Source organism: Sus scrofa, chromosome 16, assembly GCF_054392235.1.
Source record: "Sus scrofa isolate SSC_HxYL_T2T_F1_AM1 chromosome 16, Sscrofa_HxYL_maternal_Yorkshire_Landrace_v2.0, whole genome shotgun sequence".
NCBI lineage: Eukaryota > Metazoa > Chordata > Mammalia > Artiodactyla > Suidae > Sus > Sus scrofa.
Window position 1 is genome coordinate 81,816,383 of NC_139398.1, and position 25,562 is coordinate 81,841,944.

Consider the following 25,562-nt stretch of genomic DNA (forward strand, 5'->3'; position numbering starts at 1 on the left):
CTGGATATTAGATTCCAGTTATAAGTGATATCATATGGTATTTGTCTTTGTCTTTCTGGCTCATTTCACTCAGTATGAGATTCTCTAGTTCCATCCATGTTGCTGCAAATGGCATTATGTCATCCTTTTTTATGGCTGAGTAGTATTCCATCGTGTATATATACCACATCTTCCGAATCCAATCCTCTGTCGATGGACATTTGGATTGTTTCCATGTCCTGGCTATTGTGAATAGGGCTGCAATGAACATGCGGGTACATGTGTCTCTTTTAAGTAGAGCTTTGTCCGGATAGATGCCCAAGAGTGGGATTGCAGGGTCATATGGAAGGTCTATGTATAGATTTCTAAGGTATCTCCAAACTGTTCTCCATAGTGGCTGTACCAGTTTACATTCCCACCAACAGTGCAGGAGGGTTCCCTTTTCTCCACAGCCCCTCCAGCACTTGTTATTTGTGAATTTATTAATGATGGCCATTCTGACTGGTGTGAGGTGGTATCTCATGGTAGTTTTGATTTGCATTTCTCTAATAATCAGCGATGTGGAGCATTTTTTCATGTGTTTGTTGGCCATCTGTATATCTTCTTTGGAGAAATGTCTACTCTTTGACTTTCTTTAAGCCATGACAGAGAAGAGAGATTGAAGTTATACCATAGAATCAGAAGATGAGACGCAAACCTAAAGATAATCTAGAATTGGGAAGGTAACCACTTTTCATCTCACATATTAATTCCTGGAGAGGTCCTGATAGCCTGGTCCACAGGGTGGATGAGGACTACAAGGCTCTACGCTTGCTGAGGAAGTCATGACGAGCCCTGTGGGTGGCAGGAGGCAGCAGGAGTACACATGCCATCTCTCTCCCCACCTGGATCTCCACAGCCTGCACCCAGAGTCCTCCCCTTCCACCTGCCTCTCCCCGCACCCAGGGCCACTTGATGTCCTGTGTCCTCCTCATGAAATGGAGATAGTACCACTCATACATAGAGTAATTGTGAGGTGTAAGTGAGCTAATGTGTGTAAAATGTTGACCTACCTCTAGCTTATGTAAGTGCTGAGATGAAGGTGGTTATCAAGTGTCTCAACAGCTTTCCAAAGTAAGATTTATTCCCATATTCTGGGTAATTTTAAGATGTTGACACTGAGAAACACACCACTGCATGGCTGTAAATTGCCAAGATAAGGTTCAAATCTATGTCTAGTCTGACTCCAAAGCTTTTTTTTTTTTTTCACTAGACTATTCTAGGAATCAAAAATTTTTTTTGTGAATATATATATATATATATCATTTTATTTTTTATATATAATTTTTATTTTTTCCATTATAGCTGGTTTATAGTGTTCTGTCAATTTTCTACTGTACATCTTGGTGACCCAGTTATACATACACGTATACATTTTTTTTCTCACATTATTATGCTCCATCATAAATGACTAGATATTGTTCTCAGTGCTACAAAAGTGAGCCTGGGACGTGCAGACACATATTATTCATGAAATTACAGGTGAGTGATGGGGGTCTCAGTTCTAAGACTAATTCAAAGAATAAGATTTTGGAAGCAATGTTATCCTGAAATCTTATTCCTTGGATTAGTCTTGGAACTGAGACACCCATCACTTGCCTGTCATTTCATGGGTCATGTGTATCTGCCCTTTCCAGGTTCACCTATTTCTGGAGCTCTCTGTGCTATGATACCCCTCCCCCAACCCAATAAGGAAGCTCCCAGGGCTGACCAGTGGCCTGGACTGGAAGCTCTTGTGAGTCCTGAGGGTCTCAGATACTCAGCTTCTGTACATCAGCCTGTCCTCCCCATTGTAGTGCCGGTGAGTAAATCTGGTTCCCAATTCAGTCCCTCCTTACGGAGTCCTAGCCATGTGCTGGGCACTCTACTTTGCAAACAGTAGTGAATAAACAGTTATAGTCGATATCCTAATGGCGCTTAGAATTGAATGGGAAGGCAGGAACCGGAAAAAGTCACACAAAAGTGTACAGTTGTCTTCACTTCTCCATGGTTTCATTTCCCCCGGTTTCAGTTGTTCTTCCTCAACACTGACCCAAAAATATTAAGTGGGAATTTCAGAAATCAAACCATTTATAAGTTTTAAATTCTGCACCATTCTGAGTATCGTGATAAAATCTTGAGTCATCCTGTTTCCTTCTGTCCTGGATGTGAATTATTCTTTTGTCCAGTGTAATCCACCTGTTAGTCATTTAGAAGCTGACTCCATTCTCAAGCCAGCTGTCCTGGTATTGTAGTGCTTGTGTTCAAGTCACCCTTGTTTTCCTTAATAGTAGCCCTCAAACACATGAGGAGGGATGTTGGCAATTCAGATCTGCCAAAGAGAAGTCATAAGTGCTTCCTTTAAGGGAAAAGGTAATAGTTCTTGACTTATTAAGAAGTCAAAAAAAATGATATGCTGAAGGTGTTAAGATCTATGGTAAGAATGAATCTTCTATCCATGAAGCTATAAAGAAGGAAAAAGAAATGTATGCTAGTTTTGCTGTTGCACCTCAAACTACAACATTCCAGCCAGAGTACATGATAAGTGTTAATGGAAACCGCATTAATCTGTACATATTTTGAGAGAGAGAGAGTGGCCATATTCACATGACTTTTTATTTTTTTACAGTGGATTATTATCATGGTTCTATTATTTTATTACTGTTGTTAATCTCTTACAGTATCCAATTTGTAGATTAAACTTTATCACAGGGATGTGTGCATAGCAACAACAAAAAACATATAGGGTTTGGTACTATCCACAGTTTTAGACAGCCACTGGGGGTCTTGGAACATTTCTGTTATGGATTAGGAGGGACCCCTGTAGTTATGAGCTGCGCTGATTGACATAAAAGAGAAGTACAGGGTATAGCAGTGGAAATTGACCTACCTTGAGGAATCAAGTTTTGAAACTCTCTTAAACTGCACATCTTCATAGACATTTTGGGGATAAGGAGAGTCCTCACCTCTTGCTGGTGTTATGAGGATTGAGTGATAGGATGATTATGAGGCACTAAGCATAGGATGTGGCCCAGAAAATGATGAGACTTCAAAAATTAGTCATGGCTGACGTTATGATTGTTATGCTTATTATTCTGTCTATGGAACAGGTAGCTGTATTGAGACTTGAAGGGAGTAGAGACATTTGACAGGCATCTCTTACTTCTAACCTGTCTCTTCTTCCCTCTTCTGTCATAGCCAAAGGGGCCTTGCATGGTTAAGTCTCAATACTATACAGAATCGGACACATTAGTGTCCATTTTGAAAGGCCAAGTGAGGTTGTTTTTTCAAGGTCACTAGGAAGGTCGTGGCTGAGAGTGTAACCTGTCTGCTAACTCCCCACCTAAGGTTCTTTTGAGGTCTTCATCTCAAGGTGATATCTCAGTGAAAACCAGATTAACAAAATTTGCCAAGGTAGTCCAAGATGCAACAATCCAAACTCCAAATATGCAATAAGGCTTCCGGACTTTCAGGTTTTGATATTATTATTATTTTTTTTCTGTTGCGTAACCAAAGGCTCCAGTGGCCTGGACCATAACCAGCAGCTCCTGATGTCTCTGGTTCCATCAGTGGAATCCAGAAGTTCCTCTCTTCCAAGTTTTCTCCCTAGGAATCCTATCAGCCAAGTCAATGTCAGGTGGAGATGATAGGGTCAGGCAGATCTAAAATATAATTTGATGCTTGTTTTTAATTCCTAGCATCCAAATCAAGCAGAGCAGATAACAAAAGTGAAATGAGAAAGATAAAAGGCTGTATAGAGGGGGCCAGGAAGGGAGGAGCTTGGAGCAATAGCAATTGCCACAATTCACAAGGCCAGGCGGAAATACCAGAAGAGACTGATCACTGTTCTAATAGTCAAAGGACCAAGCTTTGAATGAGACTCATTTACGCAAGGAGAAGAAATAGTAATTTTGATTCCTTGCAGCAGCTTGAGATCCAGTTCTCCTCTATCACTGCTCTATTTACAGAGGATGAACAAACCATCTCACTAAACACAAACTGCCACCCACATGGTGCAATGTGAGTGTCCTCCCTGTGCCTGGTGCTACCAGGTGTGAAAACCCATGACCTACCTTGGCTCAAATTTTGCTATTGTTTCCTAGATCCTCAAGGATTTTGTCTCCCCCAAACAGGGTAAACTTGGCTTTGTTAGTAGATTCTTTACTATCTGTTCATTAGTTTGTTTACTTTATTCATTCATTCATAGAGCTGTTGAGCAGCTACCTCTGCCAGGCTTGATTCTAAGCACAGGGGAATACAAAAGAACACAAGAGGCAAAGTCATTGCTTTGCTACTCTCTTTTTTGTGGGCTTGGAGTATGCAACTGTCTTACATTTACTGAATATGTCTTATCTGTTAAGATTTATGCCAGGTGTTAGGAAAACTAAAAGGAATGAGAACATGGACCCAACCATCTGGTGATACCAAGAACTTGAGCTGATAAGTGTCTTATTAAATAGTAGGGGCAGCAGGAGAGTCAGGTCTAAGAGAGGGTAACTAACCTAGCAATATGAGGGGAAACGTCTTTTAAAAATAAAGTCTCTTGAAAGGACTTGAATTCATCTTTCTACTTCATAGTTATTCATTTATACAGTAAATAGGCAAATACCTCAAAATGCTTAGAAGAGTATCTGGAACATGAAAGCTGTGGATAAACTGTTGTCCGTGTTATTTTTAGCTAGGCATAATATTAGGGACATAGTAAAATAAGGAATACTAAACCTAGAGGCAGCTACACCTAGGAGGAGAACGAGACAGGAGAGATGAAGGAATTTTTCCAACTGGAAGCAGAATGCGAATCTCCAGACACCTAGTCTGGTTTCTCTCCAACATGATGCTGTCGCACGCACTACGAGCAGCACAGCGAAATTCATTGCATGGGTCTCTATTTTTAAAAATGAATAATGAGTTTTTAACACGCTCTTTGTAGACAGGCCCAGAGAGCAAATGCGGCTGAATTCATCCTTTCTCAGCTGTATAAGACCTAGAAAAATCTCCTGGAGTAATGCTCAGGGAGGGAAAGCTTGGGGTTCTGGCACCATCTGCTCTAAGTAAATACCACCGCTGGTCTTTATTTAGCGATGTCTCTTCCCAATCTCCATGCTGGAGTTTAGAAAAGAAGGATACAGGACACAGGGCAGTCAGCCAAGCTCAAGTGGAGGACCCGCTAAAGAATGAAGCCAAGGCTAAGGCCATCCACCATCTCTGAGAAAACCACAGAGATTGCTGAGTCCAGCCTGGCTGGGGTCTGTAGAAACCTTGGAGAACACCATTCCTCAGTCCCCTGCTGAGGAATATAGTGTGGATATTTAAATCCAGGCATATCTTGCCCTGGGTTATGCTTCCAAAGGCAAATATTGTTGAGCACGTCATTCTGTCCTACTGTGCTGTGGGAGGCAGCAGGTTGAGGTGACTGGGAACAGAGCCAGGACTGGGGATATGGCACAGAGGAGATGAGGGGTGTTGGGAACGTGATGGGGTCAAAAGCCAGACAGTCAGTCACAAATGTGAGAGGGTGAAGCAATGTAGGAGGGCAAGAGCTGGTGCCAGTATGAACCCACTGAAAGTGAAGTCTACAAAGCTTGATGGCCCAACCATCAGGTAGAGTCTGGAAACTGCACCAAACCAGGCAGAAACTGAACTTTGCCAGCACTGGGAAAAGGACCATGACATGGAGCTTCTTTCTGATCCAGCCTTCTATGCCTTGCATTTTTTTTTCACCCCAGTCTGTGCCAGTTGATAGCCACCTAACCAACATCCCCTGAAAGGTCACTTGTTTAGATTCCCATGTAGTAGTAGGGGATATACAGAGCTTTGGGTGTGTCATTTTTATGATGCTCAGCCTCCAGGAAACATCTGCAAGGAGTGAGTAAGAAGAAGTAGAAAGGGAGCATTTTTTTTTTATTCATTCAAATATTTATTCAGCGCTTTCTATGTGCCAAACACTGTGCTAAGTGCTGGAGATAACATTGACAGACAAAAGCAGCCATGGTCTATGCCCTCATATAGCTTTATAGACTTGTTGGGAAGAAGAGATCAAAGATTTATAAATTGAGAGAGGAAGAGAGAGAGAGTCAGAGAGACACCACTGTAGTACCTGCTTCAAAGGAGAAGTAGCCAGTTCTATCAGAGGGATATAAACTGGTCGGGATGGTCAGAGAAGGCCTTCTAGTTTGTAAGAAGAAAACTAGGGTTTGGAGGGGGAGGAGAGCATTCCAGTTCTTGTGCTAATGGACTTAACAGGAGGAAGCGACCAAGAATAAATGCCTGGCTTATTTCAAAATGAAGTTTTATGATTCACTAATTTATATAGCAGCCCACTGTGCTAGATGCTGGGCCAAATCCCAGTGTAGAAGTTATAGACCCTGTCCTGAAAAGATATATTGAAAGAGGTCCAAACTCACCAGAGGTTTTTATCCAATTCCTCCTACATGCCAGGTGCTTTCCATTTGCTGTTTAATGCAGATGTAGCTACTGTTATCCCCATTTTATAGATGGAAAATGAGGTTTAGACAGATAACCTCAGGATCACAGACCTGAACCTGCTAGTTGTATTTCCATTTATTGCCAAGCCATGGACTTTTCATATCACACAATGCCTCTAATCAGGGCCCGTTATGAAAACTTACTGGAAGGATTTTGGGGGTCAGCTTACTTTTCCCCCCATCAGCAAGAGTTCTATTTAGACTTGAGCTATAGGTCAACCATGTGTTGTGTGTGTATAGCCATAAATACACGCACTTAAAATTTTTCACTAAAAATAGTGCATGTGTGTGTGGGCATGCATGCGTGCATACACATTCACACTGCTGCTCATCTTTGAATGATCCAGGCATAAAAAGGTATCCAGTCCTAAACCATGGAGGATATAAATTTAATCTTACTTTGTTGGCTCTGACTATCCTTTAGGATCTTAAAAATGTGCAGGTCATTGTGATAAACCTCAGGTATCACAGCATGGTAACTGGCTGGATGTGTTCCTTAATGGACTGTTACCAAGTCATAAAATGCCAGTATCTTAAACCCACCAAGGTCTTTAATTACCATTCTAATTAATTCAAGAGTTTGTCAAACTGTGTTCCACAAGAAACTTTGTTCTACAAGAAGTCAAGATGTGGAACCAGAGGGAAAAATATATATTTGGTCAAATACACTTGAGAAGCATTTCTTTTTATTTTAAACCATTGTGGATCTCCTTAGATCCTGTATGGAGTAAAGAGAAGGTGACCTTACAACAGGGGGAAAGAATACACAGGTTTTCCTACAATTATATTTAGCTATGGAGTGGAACATAATTTCCTTTCCTGGAACACAATTTTTATGACAGGGATTTTTCCAAGCTACTTGTTTTGTGCATAGGTATATGGCAAAGAGACTAGCTTTTCTCCCCCCCCCCTTTTTTTTAATTAAATTTTATTTATTCATTTATTTTTTATCTTTTTAGGGCCACTCCTGTGGCATATGGAAGTTCCCAGGCGAGGGGGTGAATGGGAGCTACAGCTGCCAGCCTATGCCACAGCCACAGCAATGCCAGATCTGAGCTGCGTATGCGACCTACACTGTGCTCGTGGCAACACCAGATCCTTAACCCACTGAGCGAGGCCAGAGATCAAAGCCGTGTCCTCATGGATACTAGTCGGGTTCGTTACAGCTGTGCTACTACAGGAACTCCTAGCTTTTCTTTTACTCAAGATTATTGCTAATTTTGGGTACAACTAGGACCAGAATCTGAGAACTCAGGAAGGATTTAAGGCATTGCCCTGAACTTTTTGCATGTCCTTACTTGGGCTGAAAAATCACATTTTTTAAGTGTATTTGGGGAACAAAAAACATATGTTTAAATTCAGGTTTTATTTCCATCCTCACTTCTTTTATTTCTCTGTATGAGTGTCAGATACGACAATGGTAAAGCTCCACAAATAATAGTTCTCCTTGGTTTAAAAAAAAATTAAGAGAAGAAAGCTTTGATTTTATGACTATTCAAAGACAGAAATAATTTGCTCTTATGGCCTGAGTTTTCCAGGATGTAGCTTCCTGGGGCTTTCGTCTCCTGTCTTTTGGTTACTGTCCATGGATGTCAGAGGGGGCTGAGCATCGAAGTTGAACAAAACCTTCGAAATTCTTGGTGATTTATGTAGAAACCCCTTGTTCCTTCAGCTTCGCTACCATGTTTTTTTTTTTTTTTTTTTTTCTCTCCAGACGCTGTGATTATGAAATGTCACCGTGGAAACAGTTCAATATTCTCTTAAAAATATAAAAGCAACTGAAATGAAAAAACTACCTAGGATCTCAAGCTCTCTTAAAATCCAAGCTTTGTATAGAAGCAAACAGATTGATTTTGTATAATGTGACGAGCATGTTTGTCCCCTAAAAATAATCTCTCTTCCACTGCCTGATAAAATGTCCAAAGTTCCACCACAAGGGAGGCCTGAGGCCTCTGTGAGAAGGGCAAATATTAGCCAACAACTTAGTGAGGCTGTTTGACTGTCAAGGGACGGCACAGATGCAAAGCAACAGGTGAAGGGCTGGTGTGTCTAGAAATTTGCTCAACATCACATCCATACTTACCAAGTATTTTGTTAGACTTACAACCTGGCAATCAGAATGACATGCTTGATAGAATCACAAACAGAGATTTCACTTACTGCACTGAATTATGTTTATGTGCTGAACTAGAAAGACTGAATGCAACAGGGGGTTTAAGGATTGCCTTTGAAATGTGACTCTTCTCTTCACCCTTGGCATGTCCAGGAGGCAAAGGGAGTTAGAAGAGGTCCTCAGGGTGTTGACATGATGGAGCTCAGCTGCCCACCCTGCCCCCACTGCCCCTGCCGCCCATTGCTTTCAAGGTGGGAATAGTTTGATGCACTGGGACATTAGTGGGTTAAAAACATGCCTGTTTTTGTTCAGCATGGGACAGAGCAGGTGTGAACATGCCCATTCTTGACAGCTAAACTGAGAGTGTTAAGAGTAATTCTAACTGTTCAAGATTTTCTTTTAACACATTGGTTAGATTCTTAGGTCCATATATGATTTGACTCTGTTGAATCAGTCATCATTTGTTTATATATAACCTGATGTCCTGAGGATTACTTATGTGATGTCACACAGCTGATGACATGAACAACCAAGTTTTAAAGAGAGCCCGCCTCAAGGAGCCAATCCCAATCTTCTGTAACACACTGATATTACAAGGACACTTGCAAGGATGGCAGAGTTTTTTCTCTGTCTACCCAATAGGCATTCCCCTTATAATGTAGGGATGGAAATTTCCCAGCCTCCCTCATAGATATGACTTATGTGTGTAAGTCATTGGTTAGGACTTGAAAGGAATCTGGATTTCCTGGGAGCTATGACCTTCTGCTCTTCTTTTGGTTCCTCCTTCCAGTTGTCTGGAATAGTCACTCAATGACTGGAGCTTCAGCAGCCGTTAAGAACCATGAGGCAACCTTGAGGAGAGTAGCCATTTACTGAGAAGAGCACCTTGGTAAAGGTGGTAAAACAGGGAGAAGAGAGATCTTGAATCCCTGATGACTAGGTGACCATATCTCTGTCTTTTCCATGAGAGAAAAATCAGTTTATGTCTTATTTAAGGCAGTGCTATTTTGGGTATCTGTCACTCTCAGTCAAAAAGAATTCCTAAAAGATATACTACAGTTTTCATAAATACTTCTATTATGGATCATTGAAAAATCATAGAAGAATTCAATTTTAGAGATGGAAGAGATTCTAGTTTGGTCCAACTGCTTTATTCTTCAAACTGGAATAATAAATGCAGTTATTCATTCATTTAAAAATTATCAAGTGGATAGGATTTATTAAGTTCAAGGAAACGGAAATAAAGAGAGATAGTTCTTTCCTACCAAGAATTCACCATATAACTGAGGAGTTTGTTAAAAAAAAAAAAAAAAAAAACTTAAAACACAGCCAGATAAGATATATACTAGAAGAGTACACTAGGATATTTTAGGATATAGAAGTAGATTATCTAATTCAACTTTGGAAGGGCTACGTGATTCCAAGAAATTCTTTTAAAAGAAATGAGCTGAGGGGCCAAGGCTCTGAGGAGTAGAAAGTTAAATAGGACACAGACTAGCCAGTGACATATAACAAGCTTGTTACAAGGTCAGGGCCTCAACCCCAGGGTCTTAAATCCTCCTGCTTTGTTCTTGCTACTGTATCAATTAAGGAAAATGTGCATTTGTAGCCAGGTCTTGATTCCATCCTCATCTCTTCAGTACTACTTTGGGAAAATATTAATGAGACAAATTTTTAAACAATATAAAATGAGTTTGATTTTAAAAAGAGTATTCATGTTCATTATAAAGAGGGTGATAATTCAGAAAAGCACAAGGAAGGAAGAAATACGTGAATTCCCATCCTTGCAGCAGGCCTTGTTTAAAATAACAAAATCTGGACTTCCCACTGTGGCTCAGTGGGTTAAGAACCCGACAGAATGTCCTTGAGGATCAGGTTCCATCCCTGGCCTTGCTCTTTGGGTTAAGAATCCACCTTTACCACAAACAGCAGTGTAGTGCACAGATGCAGCTGAGATCCAGTGTGGCTGTGGTGTGGGTCAGCGGCTGCAGCTCCAATTTGACCCCTAGCCTGGGAGCTTTCATATGCCACAGGTGTGGCCTTAAAAAGTAAAAGTAAAATAAAATAAAATGAAATAAAATAACAAAATCTCCTAACTTACTACTTTCATGCGTGTCCACAAAAGGAAGGGGGGAGGGAGGGAGGAAGAGTGTGTCCACACATCTCCTACTACCTGCTTTATTAAACATGCTCCATGAAATACCCTCAAGCACCAGGAGGAAGGTCTAGCAGATAGTTCAGACTCCACCCATCACCCTTCAACAGAGTAATCCAAACAAAACAATTCGGCTTTCATCTCTTTTATTCGTTAACAAGTAAGATCAAGGGCCATATCTTAAAAGTGGGGAGACTAGATGAAAAGCTAGGGACAGGTAGACAGGGAGGAGGGCCAGTGAGCTAGTATTCCCTGCAAGTGATACCCTCCAAACATCCAAGAACTGCAAACAAGAGCACCTCATGAGGAGGGCAGAGCAAGAGGAGGGCAGGCTGGTGGTGCCAGTTCTTAGCCTTGCTCCATTTTTTGGGAAATTCCACTCTGTTCCAAAGCAGCACACATTACTCAATCTCCTTCTTTAGGAAGAAGTTGTATCTGGTAGGATGTTTCCAGCTACAGGTAACAGAAACTCCATTTCACACTGGCTTTGTGATGGGGACATTTATTATGTGACAGGAAATGCAGAGGAAGGCAGGGTGCAGAATCAGTTGATTCAATATAATCCAGCACTCCAGTTCTTTCTATTTCTCCATTCTCATTATTGTTCTCAAGCTGTCCCTGTGGTCTCTAGATGGCTTTCAGTAGCAAAGGGGAACCCCAGCAAAGGCCAGAAAGAAACCTACTCTGTGCAGAGAGAAAGTCCTTTCCATCTGTCGGATCGGGTCGGTCTAGGTCAGGTACTCACAACAGTTGCAATAACAGACACTGTAGGAGTGACAAACTGCCTAAACTAGGGATTTGCAACCAATTTCTGGAGAGGAGCAGATAGTAAGTCATTTGGGCTTTGTGGGACATACAGTCTCTATCAAATTTCCAACCCTGACGTCATAGTGGCATGTAAATGAGCATGAATAAACTTTATTTATGTACATGAAAACTTCAGAATAGGCAAGTCTACAGACAGAGTAAATAAGTAGCTGCCTAGGGTTTGAGGGGATAGAGGGACACATGGGGTTTCTTTTTGGGGTAAAGAAAATTTTCTAAAACGGATTGCGGTAATGATTGCACCACCCTGTGAATATACTAAAAGCCATTGAATTGTACACTTAAAATAGGTGAATTATACAGTATGTGAATTATACATCAACAAGCTCTTAAAAAAACTTAAGGGACGTGGAAATTTGCATTTCATATAATTTTCGCAAGTCAAGAAATACTATTCTTTTGATTTTTTTCCCCAACCATTTAAAATGCAGAAACCATTCTTAGCTTGCAGGCAGCAGTGGCCAAATTTGGCCCATAGGCCTTAGTTTGCCAACCCTGGTTTAGACCAATGGAGAAGCCCTTCCAGAGGTAGGAAAGGGGTGTTCCTCTCCTAAGTCAAATAGGGGGAACATATTCACCTTTGAAAAAGTCAGGAGTCCCTTAGGGAGGAAGGAAGAGAAATGGATGGCTGGAAGGCAAACAGCTCTGCCCCGTGAGACAGATGAGGAAACATCCCTTATTGACCAAACACGAACCTTGGGCCTGTAAACCTTAACCCAGAGCACTTTATCAAAATAGTCTTTCTAATCCCTCCTACTGCCTTGTAGAAATTCTTATCAATAAATTTTTTTCTCCATCTCAGTATACTTCCAATGATATGTGAGCATCCTGGGAGACGTTCTCAGGGGCCCTGGGGTCAAGGGTACGTTTCCTGTCAGAGACAGACATGTGGACAAATGAACAATTTTGTGTCACTCCCTGTGGGCATCGCTACTGAAGCAAAGCTTCTGGGATTTAGGGCACTTGCCTCTGTGGCAAGTGATGTAAAAAACAGAGACTTTTCTTTTATGCCTTTGGCTTCTATTCTAGCTTTGGAATTTGCCTTCCAGAGTTTGAGAGGAAATTAGGTGCGTCTCATGACAACAATCCCTGACAAAGGTTCAGGAGACCTGGCCTCTAAGTGCTCCATGACCTTGGGGCCGTCCCCTTACTTACTCGATAGACAGTAACAGGCAGCGCCAAGAATAATAAAGATAAATTGCTTTTCTGAGTCTGAAGGATGAGAAGATGATCCCTTCTAGTTTGGAGGAGAGAAGAGGGTTCTTAGAGCAAGAGTACGTGAAAAAAGACTCCAGGGAGTGGTGGTAATTGAGAGGATAGAGAAGGGGCCTCAAGTGGCCAAAGGATGCCATTGATTTAGGGTTCAGAGCGTGTGCTGGAATGTAGAAGGGGAGGACCCTGGAGGTAGAGCTGGGAGAGGGAGTTACACAATGTTCAGAAGGGGTCTTAGCGAGGGAGTGGGTAATAGTGGGTAATTTAGCTGGAGTAGGGCTGGGCAGGGCGGGGTGGGGTGGGGCTAAGAGGACTGAGGATGCTCACCTGGCACTGTGGCTCCAAATCTCTGCTTTAGTGAGTTCAAACTAGGAAGAACCTCCCTGCCCCCAATCCACCATCTCCGTCTCCTATTTGCAGTTTTGCTCATGTTCCCCTCCCCAGTAAGAAGGACAGAACTGTCTGCTTCAGTGTGTTAAGGCACATTTATTTCAGTTAAAAGGAACCAAATTGAGTTCATTGACTTTCTAAGGCTCCACTCCATGGCTTTCTCATTGCTTTCCTAAAAAAGCCCTTCCTTAACCCTCTCAACCATGCGGGCAGGTGAATGGAAGGCTGCTCAGCATTTCCAAAAGAGGGTGACCGACCAGCCTCTAGGAAAGAGAATTTTCCAAAAGGTGGCAAAGAGCAGAGGACTGTGAGAGAAGGGTGTTCCCTCAGGGATAATCAGAGGGGCCATTTTTCAGGCTAACTGAAGAAAGTGTGCTAACAACCTCACCTTAGAGATTTTTGCAGGGACACATCCATTCTCAGGAATAGAGCAAGCCCTTTAGTCATCTAATTGGAAAGAACTGTGGGTAGAGTGGGACAAAGCCCTGGGGAGAGCAGGTGTTACCAAATGCTCCTGCACCCCAGGTGTGCCTGGAGGGAGGAGTCAGCGGGCTGTCCAGTGCCTCCAAGAGACTAGGAAGGACACGCTTTCCCTGATCCTAAAGATCTCCTCCCTGTGCAAGTGAAATTGACCTGTAAACTCACCTTGAGAATTTCAATGGTTTTGTTTTTGCACCCTTCTCTGAAGACCTCCTCAAGATGCCAGTGCCCTTTGGAAAGCAGCATATGGAGGTGAGCCCATGTTCTGCAGAGCATGCCCTGTTGAAATAGCTGCAAAGGGTCTCTGAACCTTGGTTTTCTCATCTGTAAAATTGGATAATTATAATCTCCCTCCTGGGATTGTTGTGAGGATGAAGTGAGAGGTATGAGTATGTGCCAGGCATATTCTATGTGTTTTGACATGCTTGCCTTATCTAACACTCACTATTGCCTTAGAGGCAGGGACCACCTTAAAAGTGAAGCATTCTCATTTTAAAAGGGAGGACACTTGGTACCCAGATACATGACAGAGTTGGAATTTGAACCCAGGCAGCCTGACCTGCCTGAACTTTAGAACTTCAAAGCCCGAGACCCTAGTGGTACGTCTTGGTGCCCATTAAGGCACAGTCTATAGAGGTTTGATACTGTTTGTATGTATGCATTTATAAAATCCCTCTTCTTAGTCTCACAAGGCTCCCAGACTCTGAAAAGTCCAGGGGCATAAGAAGAGAAAGGGAGAAAGAAGAGAGGCAAGTGAGCCCAGGCAGGAAGGACCTGCTGCTTCTCTGGAATTGGGCTGGACCAGTTCTGTGTGGTCCCGAAGGCCCCCAGGTGTCTGCTCATAGCACTCCTGACTGCTGGTCCAAACAAGCATCACGCCTCACCTGTGTGGTTGGGCTGAGACCCCAGAAAGCATAGGTCGGGCTGGCAGCCAGTAGGTTCTATGCCAGGTTCTACTCTGATGAGCTTTGGCTTGGGAAATTCATCTAACCACTGTGAGCCTCCATGATTCTGTGAAAAGTGTTAATTCTCTCTGCTTTCCCTCATAATAAGGTTTTATTTTTTTGTTTATTCATTCATTCATTTACTCATTCCTGTTTTATTGAGGTATAATTGACACACAGCTCTGTATAAGTTTAAGGTATAAACATAATTATTGCCGAAACTTGGCCTCAGTCCATGGGTACGGAATAGAAACATGGAGACAGAGTTTTGGCCAAAGGAGAAGAAAAAAATAGCTTTATTGCTCTGCCAGGCAAAGGAGACCACAGCAGACTAATGCCTTAAAGACTGTGTTCTCCTTTGCAAGAAAATAAGAGGTGATCTTATAGTTTTGGAGTGGAAAATAGGGGCACAGATAAAGACCAGAGTAGATGCAAGCTTTCATTCTTCTTCAGAGTTGGTGTTTAGTAGCCCCAGGACTGGTTCTGGTAGTCCTCCTCTGTGGCTCTCATTTGTTTGGGGTTTTCCTTCTGCAGAAGAGCTCAGAGATACTGTTCTGTCTATTCCTTGAATAGGAACAAGGATCCTGCCCCAAGCTGCACTATTGCTTGACTGTTCCTCTCTTCTCTGCATCCCCTCCCTTCTCTGATTAGCAACAGTTTGAACCTGCCCTCTGGAAACTCAGAGGTCAAGGAGGCTGAAGGTTATTCCCCAAAAAAATAAGAAACGAGGGGACACAGAAAGTCTTAGGCCCAGGAGCTTCACAGTGTCCTGCTTGGTTTTATGATTTGATTTACATGTAGTATGAAATTATTACCACCATACCTTTAGTTAACACCTATCATCTCATAAAATAAATCCAAAAAAAAGAAAAAAATACTTTTTTTCCTTGTGATGAGAACTCTTAGGATTGACTCTCCTAAAAGCCTTCAATTTTCTGATGCTGAGATATTAACCATAACATCTCGTGTCCTTAGCACTACTTATCTTATAATTGGAAGTCTGTCTCTTTCGACCACTGTCATGTTTCCTTCTCTCAAATCCCTGCTTCTGATAACCTCTAATTGTATTGCTTTTTGTGCCTCCCAGGTGTTCCTGGTCAGGACACTCAGCAGCAGACTGGGCTGTGACTCAGCTCCTCTGCCTGGGCAGGGGCAGACCAAGCTCCAGGGCCAGCAAATCTCTTTGTCTGAGGATCCATCTGAATCAGGCAGATGGACATCTTGCCCAGTTCCCTGGTCAGACCATACCACGGTCCTGACTCTGTAGATGAGCAAAGCTGCTGGTTGGGACAACTCTGTCGGTGCTGCAGGTAGGACCTCGGTCTGCCAAGATCCAAGTGCTGGTTGTTTCAAGCCTCCTCCCCGTAACCCTTGTTGTAGTCAACTCCCAGTGGCTGAGCCTGGCAGACTCCCCAACACTGTCTGTGGGGTGAGCCCAGGGTAAGACTCCCAAGAAGACATCCATGATGCTGGGGAGCTGGATGTCCTCCCTGGGCTCTCGTTTCCTCTTGGAGGAACCCCAAGGGGGTCCGCTCAGTGTGGTGCTGTGCCAGCCTGGGGGATGGGTCATGTGGTCAGCGCATAGCTGTTCCTCTTAACGTTGGAATGTGGTCTGTCTTGGTCTCTGTGGTATAGACAGTGCTTCAGCCGCACCCCCATGCTCTAGGATTTTCTCAGTGGTGTCTTGTCAATGAAGAGTTGTTAGTTATTCATCTTGCGAGGGGGAGCAAGTCAGAAACTACCTATTTTGCCATCCTGATGACATCCGGTGTGATGTTTCATGTCTAGTGTCTCTGTGGAGATGGGCAGGTATTATGTTAGGAATGAACCACACACATTCATCTGAGTAGAGGGAGAAGGACAGTTGACGTGGTATGGTGTTAAATTATTCCAACTCCTTTAGCCATTTATTCATTCCTTAAATAAATATTGACCCAGGTCTCACTTTGTGCCAGGCCTAGTGTTAAGAAGAGTGGTGACAGGAGCCAGATAAAGTTCCTCTGCTCTGGAGTTTTATTTCAGAGGTGATTTATACATAGGGTATGACACTCCCTTCACAGTCATGCTATCAAGGGTCCTGAGAAAAGAACATTATTCCAAGAGCCGGGTTGGTACTGATAAACTGGAACCTCATGAATTCCTCTAGTCATCATTTGTGCTGTACAGGGAATGAGCTAGTCCTCTTAATTAGAGCCCATTCCCAAGCTCTCTAGCCAAGAGGCAGACAACCAAAGAAATCAAGATGACAACGTGAACCGAGTTTAGTCTCTTTTTAGCTTTTTATGAAAGGACTGGAGGGCAGCTCTCCTCTCACTGTGCCCACTTTCACAGCTGTTTCTGGGAAATGGTCATAAACCTATCTGTCATTCAAAATGGACCAACTTTGGAGGATCCGACAGATCCGTTGTTCCTGATCTTACCTCTGAGGACCTGGGGCCACCAGGACATGCCCAGAGTCAGAGGAGAAAGAAGCATTATGTTCATTTCATAGGATGTTTCATTGGATGCTTTAGACAGAAATTTTAAAAAGCAAAAGTGTTAAAAGAATTTATGTAAGTATTAAAATATCCAATTTAATCAGGGGCTCATTCCTCTAGGGATCTGGTGTTTGAGTCCTAATGGTGTGTATAAACTGTGCCGTGACCCTGCGTAATAGTGGGTGTGCGGAAATGAAGCAGCGCCCTGAAGGTTCACATGGGTTATCCTGAAAATGTCAGGGTAGAGCTTAATGCTCTGTGTCAATCAGTGACCCAGACTCAGACCTAGAGTATTGCTACCACTGGCTGGAACAAATATGTTTTCCTCTCTAGAATGACTACCTGAGTTCACTTCCCCGTTACCATCAACTTTGTTGCTGAGCTAATCCAATTACAGCAGCGACAGCCCAGTCTAAGTTACTATATGCAACCAGGAGAAGGTAAAATGACTAGTATTCATCGATTCGACAATTCTTGGGGTTCCTCTTAGGTGAAGGGCACTGTTGGAGGGTTTGAGAATGTAGCCCTTGACCTAATGGAACCTATATGATAGGGAAGGGAGATAAACAGATAAATAAACACACATACACTTTGGTTTAAGCCAGCGAGTGATAAATGTCAATAAGGAAAAATTGCATGGAAATAGACCAAGAAGGAACAAAGGTGTCATTTTAGAAATATGACCGGCAACAGCCTCTTTAAGGAAAGATTACTTGAATAGGACCCAAATGAAGCCAAGCATCAGGTAAGTATCTGGAAGGAAATCTTTCCAGGCAGTGGAATAAAGTGTAAAGGCCCTGAGACTAGGACAAGCTGGGTTTAGTGTCCCGGCAAATTCAAAAGGGCAGAGTGGCTGGGATAGAATGAACAGTGGGGAGAGAGGCAGAAAATAAAGTTGGAAGGAGGGTTAAAGTCCTGACCTTGTGGGCCAGGACAAGAACTTCTGTGGGAGTGAACTGGCAAGCCATTCAAGGGTTTGATCTGGGGACTGGCATGATCTAATTTATTTTTAAAGGCCCACTTTAGGAGTTCCCATTTTGGTGCAGCGCAAACCAATCCAACTAGTATCTGGACATGAAGATGCAGGTTTGACCCCTGGACTCACTCACTCAGTGGGTCGGGGATCTGGCATTGTCGTGAGCTCTGGTGAAGGTCACAGATGCGGCTCGAACCCCATGTTGCTGTGTCTATGGCGTAGGCCAGCAGCTGTAGCTCCTATTCAGCCCCCAGCCCAGGAACTTCCATATGCCACAGGTGCAGTCCTAAGAAGAAAAAATAAAAAAGGACTACATTAGCTTGTGTGGTGGGAATGGGCTGTAGCAGGTTTAAGGCGAGAGGCTGCTAAACTACAGCCTTTGTGAAATCTGTTTGAAGAGGTGTGCTGAGATGCATGGTGTCTGCCCTGCGTGACTAGAGGTAGTGGAGGTGGGTGCAGGGAGGGAGGTGGCACCCATGCCTGGTCACTACCTTGGGAAAAAGTTGAGGCTCGGCAGCCAGACCACCATCCCGAATGTTTGCCCTTGGGCAGATTACTTACCTAGGGTGCCAGTGCCTTCTTCCATGGATCAAAGCATCTCTTAGAGACTTTAAAGTATCACAAGGGACACTATGCTCTCTGGCACATCAGTATTCCATAACTGTGAGCCATTGTGGATCTTATCTCTCCATTTACAGAGAAGCAAACTGAGGCCCAGGGAAGAGCAAGCTTTGCTCAACCCTCCAGCTTATTGCTGGCAAGCCCTGGACCAAATGCCTATCTTCTCATTCCCAAGGCAGCCCTGTGTTAGGACGGAAATGATGGAGAGGGCTAGGACAGTTAGGGAAGGCATTCAGACTTGAATGAGGCCCTTTTCTCCCCGTGTTCTCTGAGGGTTGGATGTGAGAAATTAGGCAGGAGTGGGTACATCAGGAAGCAATTGATCCTTCTCCCTGCCTTTTCACTGATGCTCCCTGAAGATATCACATCAGCATGGACCCTGTTTGCTTGGGAGTGTCTCACTTGGATAGATGGAAGCATCTATCTTTTTTTCTCTATGTTCTTTATGCTCATACCAGGCAAACTCCTCTGTCCCAAGTTAGAAGGAAAGGTTTGACGGCCCCTTCCTCGCCTCCAACACTGACTTCCCAAATACACTTCCTCAGTCATAGCATGCTCATCCAGTCTGCTCAGTGCACAAATGAGAAACTGAGGCAGAGAGGCCAGGGACCCAGCCAAGGTCACATAGCCATTTGGGGTCAGAGCTAGTCCTAGACCTCAGGTCTCGTGATTTCTACCCCTGTTCTCCTTCCTCCTCCCATTCTGTTGCAAGATGGATGAGTCAGCCCTCTTTTCACCTTCTGCAAAGATAGCACAGGGCAGATACAAGGCAGGCTTCGAGGAGTGATGGAGTGAGGGGAGCACATGGATAAAGTTGGGAAAGAAATCACCTTTGTAAAGCCTGAGGGATGGCATCACTGATTGTCTCAAGCGAGGACAAGCCCTGCACTTTCTTCCGGCCTCCTCCTCAAGTTACCCTCGGTCATTTTGGCACTGGTGACACAGAGCCCCGCACTGCATCATCTCTCCCCATGAAGGGTGAAATGAGGAAGGTCTCATCTGTCCTCTCCACTTAGTACCAGGACCGGGTGCAGAAAGATCACTAGCAAGGCAAGTCGGCAACAGCCCAGCCAGAAAAGGAACAGTGGAGTGTCTGAAAGGGCAGGGCTTTTATCTCAGAGTTTCCTGCTTCCAGCCCTTTGCAGCTGACAAGTCATTTAGAGGGTTCAGGCTTCCAAGGGCTCTTCATTGTCAAGCAGAAGTAAAAGTTCCCAGCCTGCTCGATGCTAGGGGCTAAGCCAGAAACTGTGGGTGGCCCCAGGGTGAGAGTTAGGGGGAGTAGTGAGCACCCTGAAATGGAGCGGGTGGAGGAACAGGAAGAGCATGGGACCTGGAGCCAGACTGAGTGGCTCAGAGCCCAGCTCTGCCCTTGCCAGTCTGTGTTCTAGAGCAAAAGCTTTTGTGCCTCCGTTTCCTCAGCTGAAACCAGAGAGAACGTACTACATACTTCATAAGGTTTTTGTGAGCCTGGATTAGGTGAGAATTCTAAACTGTTAGCCACAGTTTCTGCCACAGTGGTTATTGATATTTTATTTATTTGTTTATTTTCTGGTGAGCCAGAGATTGAATCCCACAGCTGCAGCAGTGCTAAATCCTTAACCCACTGCGCCCCAGCAGGAACTCCCTTATTTTTTCTTAATACTCAAGAACTCTTGGGGACCATTCTTCCCACCTCTGATGGAAATCAGGGGGAAGTCTTCTCACTCTTCAGTGCTAACTTAAATGCTTCTTATGGGAGGTCTTCTGCCATCATTCTCACTCCTACAGATGAGCAATTGAAGTATCTCTCCTCTGAATTGAACTAACACTTTACTTCCATGGCTCCATCACATACTGAGACGTCACAGCTAGTTGTCTTTTTCAGAACTTCTTGAGGGCAGGGTGCACCCTTTAAATTCTGGTCCTGGTTTCTGGGAGGCAGAGAAAACTAAGTCTGTAGACACTGGTGTCAGACTGACCAGACTGTACTTCTTCCCAACTTGGTGTGTCTCATGCATGTTATTGTCCAAGTGTAATTTTCAAGAAGCAAAAACACCATGACCTTTGTACCAATACACAAGGAGCACATATTAGAGACTTAATATCCTATTGCAGAAAAGATCAGCAGGGAGTTTCCATTGTGGCTCATTGGGGACAAACCCGACTAGTATCTTTGAGGACTCGAATTTGATCCCTGGCCTCGCTCAGTGGTTAAGGATCTGGCATTGCCATGAGCCGTGGTGTATTTCACAGATGCAGCTCGGATCCTCCGTGGCTGTGGCTGTGGTGTAGGCTGGCAGCTGTAGCTCCGATTTTACCTCTAGCCAGGGAATTTCCATATGCTGCAGGTGCGGCCCTGAAAAAAAAAAAAAAAAAAAAAAAGATCAGCAGGATGATAAATCTCAGCCAAAGGATTGGAATTCTGGCATGTAGTCACCTAACAGTGGCAACACTGAAATAAGATGGGTAAGTGATGTACAAAGGCAGTTCATGGCCTACAGGGTAATAAAAATGTAACTTTTAAGGTTATCTTTTATACCGAACAAAAATCATTTGCTCTCTGCCAGCCAAAAGTCAGGAGTAAGTTGTTCATCTTCTACACATGAGCATCTAGTTAATGAAAGAGTATGGGCTTGGTTAAAGATAAGTCATACAAAGTATGTTCCCCTTAAGAGTAAGAAAGAGTATGGAGTTCCCGTCGTGGCGCAGTGGTTAACGAATCCGACTAGGAACCTTGAGGTTGCGGGTTCGGTCCCTGCCCTTGCTCAGTGGGTTAACGATCTGGCGTTGCCGTGAGCTGTGGTGTAGGTTGCAGACGCGGCTCGGATCCCGCGTTGCTGTGGCTCTGGCGGAGGCAGGTGGCTACAGCTCCTATTGGACCCCTAGCCTGGGAACCTCCATATGCCGCGGGAGCGGCCCAAGAAATAGCAACAACAACAACAACAACAACAACAACAACAAAAAAAAAAAAAAGAGTAAGAAAGAGTATTTCCCATTGTGGCTCAGAGGGTTAAGAACCCAATATAGTGTCTGTGAGGATGTGGGTTTGATCCCTGGTCTAGCTCATTGGGTTAAGGCTCTGGTGTTGCTGCAAGCTGTGTCATAGGTTGCAGATGTGGCTCAAACCTGTGTTGCTATGGCATAGGCCTGCAGCTGTAGGTCTAATTCAACTCCTAGCCCAGGAACATCGTATGCTACAGGTGCAGCCCTAAAAAGTAAAAGAAAAAAAAAAAAAAAGAATCATAAAGAGCTCAGATAGGCCCATTAGACAACACTCCAAAATAGAAGCACATAAAGTCATCTTTTCCCCTCACTTCCAAGTTTTGAATACTCTTTAATCATGTTTAACCTCTCTAAGCCTCAGCTGCTATGTCTCAGAGCTAGTTTTGCAAGTCGTGAGACCATATACATAGAGCACTTAACAAACTGTCTGCTGTGTTCAGTGCTGGCACAGGGCTAGTTATATATTAAGGTCCAGTTTTGGAAGGAAAATGATAATTGAATGTCTACTGTGTGTTATAGACATGATGCTGTGTGCCTTATAGATGCATATATATGTGTGTGTTTATGTGTGTGCTTATGCTTATATATATGCATAATACATATATTCATATTCTGTTTATATACATATTCTTTTACCCTCAGAACAAGCCTGTCAGGTGAATATTATTTAGTTCCAGTTTATATGCAAAGAAATTGAATTAGAAGGAGTCAGTGACTTGTCTGAAGATCTCAGAACTAGGGAGTACAGAGTAGATTCCAAAGCTCTTTCCATCAATGTTGCTGCCTCTTTAAAAGAAAAAAAAAAGAAAAGAAAGAAAAATCACAAGACAAAGATTTTTCTGCAGCATGTGCACAGAACTCGAATTTGATTTGGAAGCACTTCTTCATTTTCCTGTTAATTCATCCAGATTTTGTTCCTTCTCTTCCCCCCTCCCCACCCTCTCCCACCCCTAAGCCCCAAAGCACTTTTTTTCTTCCCACCATTCACTTAGCACTTCCAAGTGGGAAGGACGTGCCTCTGAGTGAAACATGGTGCTGGCAGAATAACACTCCATTTACCAGGAGCCCTAACAAAGCCTTTTGATTTGAATGTCAATGCTGTGAGTATGATTAAGTCTAAGATTCACTTTTACATTCCCCAGCTGCAAAATAAGTTGTACAGTTCGATTAGTTTGCCAAGTGGCTGAGGATACAGCCCTTAAAAGTTGCTATGGTGATGCAGACTCATGAGAACGGTGTTGGGACTGGGGATGGAGCCCAGTGAATTTCTGAGTAGTGAAACCACGAAGGTTACCGGTTGGGAGGATGATACAATGGACTTTTCTGCAGAGCCCCCGAGAAATGCTGTGTTACCTCTATAGCCCTGATCCAGAGACCATATTTATTAGTTCATTGCTGTACTGACATGTACAAATACCTCTTTCCTTCTTGGAGAAAAAATTAGCCACAGGCAGGGCTTTTGGTTCATTTCTTTGTCTCTGTCTCAAATCATTTGCTATCTTATGACATGAATTGGGATCCAAAGAGAATAATCTAGGAAAAATGGCTAGGCCTTATAATTTATCTATAATGGCCTTAGGCCCCTGTCTGCTCATTTGGGCCTACACCACAGCCACACCAGATCCAAGCCATGTCTATGAAGCCTACACCGTAGGTCAGAGCAACATCAAATCCTTAACCCACTGAGTAAGTCCAGGGATTGAACCCGCATCCTCATGGATACTAATCGAATTCATTACTGCTGAACTACAGCAGGGATGCCCAGCAGTGCCCTTCTGAGACCCTGCTCCTCCTGGCCCATTAGCAACTTGAATAGGCACCCAGATGAAGTCAGGGAGCAGGACAGGTGAAATCTGGGGGAAACATGTTTCCCATTTACTTCCTTCAGGGGAGTTTTCAGAAAGTTTCATCATTTATTTTATTTTCTATTTTCTGTCCCCTTCACTGAGCTTTAAATCCATGGTGGCAGAAACCATATGTATTAGTTCATTGCTGTATTTTCCATATGGTGCACTATCTAGGGTTTGGTGGTGGTAGGCCTTCATCGAGTACGTTTAATGCAATGAATGACCACCTCTCATTGAGTCTAGACTCCTTCCTTGGAGGAAGGACACTTTACCCTTGGTAGACACGAATTCCCTCCTTTATAAACTGGAATGACCAGACTCTTCTGGTGTAAAATACATACAAAGGTAGTTCATGGCCTACAGGGCAATAGGGGTTATGGCAGGAAAGAGTTCATAATAGGCATGTAGGAGCTTTTTTAAAATGTAAAGGTTTTGTAGAAATTAAAGGGTCTTTGGATAGGATGCGTGGGTATGTAGAGTAATTGTAGAGCTATGCACAATCCTCTCTAGCACAGGAACTGAGTTAGGGCAAGCGCAGCATGAGGTTATCAATATACTCATTACTGTGGCCCCAGAGGATGACTCTGGCAAGATGTGGCCTTAATCTCTTTTGCAGTAGCATCACGAGAATTCATTAAGGTTGGTAGAGTGATTTGATAACCTCAGATAATAGGTGTGACAGGAGCATAAACTTATATTGTAAAAACATGAATTGGATTGTCTTCAGGATGACTTAAGCAGGCAACAGGGTGAAGGCAATTTCAGAAGGTGCCTTGTGATTCATGGTGAAGAATGAATGTAGAATCTGGCTGTTGTCCATTGGTTTCTTTCTGCAAAAGGGTGTGGTGCAGGCTGTACAGGGAGGCAGGTGGAAAACGCTACTGACAATGAGGGAAAACAGGACTTCAACCTGACAAGCTGCTAGCTGAGGAATTTTAGCAACACACACACCAGCCTGAAGTCTCTATTCCTCCTGGGACAGTAGAAACACTTTCAAATCAATTTCGCAAAACCAGATTTTACAAGCTATCAATTAGAATGACATGGGGAAAAATGAAGGAGGTTTTTTTGTCCAATAAGAGAGAGAGACTTTGGGTTCAAAATTAAACAAGTTTGCCTTAGGACCACACTTCTGGAAGCTTTTAATAAGTTCCTGTCAGTCTTGTGGGGGAAGAGGCGATGAAACGCAGATACATTGTGTTTTTTAAAGTTATTTTATTATGGATTGAATTTTTTTTTTTTTTTTGGCTGTTAACATCTTGGCAAGTAGTGTTCTTTGACTACTTTGGGAAATACCAGACCCCAAAATGGTGTCTCAGGTGACTTGCTATCTGTAAGAATTGCTCAGGGCCACCTCCTAAGACACTGCTATAATTTCAATGAGATAGCATTTTTACACTTATTAGATCAAGAGTTGAAAACAAACAAGCAAGAGTTTCCATTGCGGCTCAGTGGGTTAAGGACCTGAGGTTGTGTCTATGATCATGCAGATTCTATCCCTGGCCATGCTCAGTGGGTTAAGGATTGGGTGTTGCTCCAAGCTGTGGCATAGGTCACAGATGTGGCTTGAATTCGGTGTTGCTGTGGCTGTTGCCTAGGCTACAGCTGTAGCTCCTATTCAACCTGTAGCCCAGGAACTTCCATATGCCACAGGGATGGCCATTAAAAAAAAAAAAAAGTAAATAGACAAGGAATTCAGCGCATACAGCTAGAATTCTGCCCTTTAGGCATCTCCTTGTGAATGTCTTAAATGAAGTCACTCAAAATCAGCCTGTCCAGAGACAAACTCAAAATCCTCCCCTTTTTCGTCATGTCCATCTCAGAGCTCTCTCTGCAATCACTCTCAATGAGTAGCACCGTCACAGCTATCTGGAGCAGCTTCTTCTCCCTTGTTCTCAGCTCCAAATCCTCCAAATCGAGTCCTATATGTCTCTCTAAAACCAATCACTTGTCTCTGTCTCCTACAAGGTCAATGCTGTGGGCCATTATGATTATGTTCTAGAGCATGCATGATCTCATTTAATCCTGGGGTGGGTGGGTGTTTATCACCAGTGACTA